Here is a 1,212-nt window from a genome sequence, read left to right as displayed (position 1 = left end):
ACATAAAGAACTAGGCCATTAATTACAATTACATCGTCATAGCCACGGAAAAATGCAATCTAGAAGCTGAAAAAAACCAGAAACAGTTTCTGGTTTTTTTCCAGAAACTGCACAGCAGGGGTTCCAAATATACATATGAGAACAATAGTCAAAAGTTTGCAAATCATCATGTAAGTATATAACGGCAGATTGTGGAGAACATTCAGCCACAGATGAATAGATTAGTATACTTATTACCAAAGAAAAATGGACGTCCGAACATTCAACCATCATGTAAGTATACTTATTGCCATGTGAACATTCAGCCACGGTTAGCAGCTAAGTATACTTATTGCATGTGAACATGTAAGTATACTCTCAACACTACTGATACACCATCACTCTGGCCAAACAAAATCTGGGTTCAAAGTGTCAATGCCTAACCGAAACATGTGAGGTATTAAAGAACATATAATTGAAGAGCAGAGAACCATCTCTATTGTGTATCTGTTTTTTTTTTCCTCGACTTTGCTTGGTTTTTGCTTAAAACCAGCAACCTTAAAATGCAAAGCTCATGAATCAAAAACAAAAATTGAAGAAACTAGTTTCAGATTCTAAAATCTAACTCAAAGGCTCACATCAAGTAATGGTTGATACATTCCGTTTACAAGGTGTGAGACAAATAAACCATTATCCACAAAATATGCAGCAACTCGGCAAAGGCATTGAACAAGAACAAAATTCGAAAAGTGCAGCAATCAATTCACGACAAACCACAAAATATTCAGCAACTCGTTTACACGGATTTTTCATTTTTTTTTTTTTGGGTTACCATGGGGAAAATGTGGTGGCGGAGGAGATGAACATGCAACTTGGAAGGAATTAAATTAAAGAGTAGAGTGCTTACCGAGTTGGAGCCTATGGAGGAGCAGGTTTGATCTGCTCCGAGATGCCCAAAACACGAAGACCGCTGCCTCTGAGTCAGGTATCGGCGACGACAATGGAGGGGGAAGTACGACAATCGTCGGCACAGGTAAGCACTAGGTCGAGATTCTTTCCTTCTACATCGAGCTATGATTTTTACCCAAGGAGGTTGCCGAAGAGATCCATTTCTACCCCTGATGTTCTCCGTCTTGAACGGAGACCAGGCGGCAGAAGATGACGGCTGAATTTTGGGGCTAGGGTTTCTCTATCTCTGATTTAGGGAAAGGCAGCAGAACTCAGGGAGCATTT

This window comes from Morus notabilis, unplaced genomic scaffold (genome assembly GCF_000414095.1).
Source record: "Morus notabilis unplaced genomic scaffold, ASM41409v2 Scaffold15, whole genome shotgun sequence".
Classification (NCBI taxonomy): Eukaryota; Viridiplantae; Streptophyta; class Magnoliopsida; order Rosales; family Moraceae; genus Morus; species Morus notabilis.
This window is presented reverse-complemented; position numbering follows the sequence as displayed.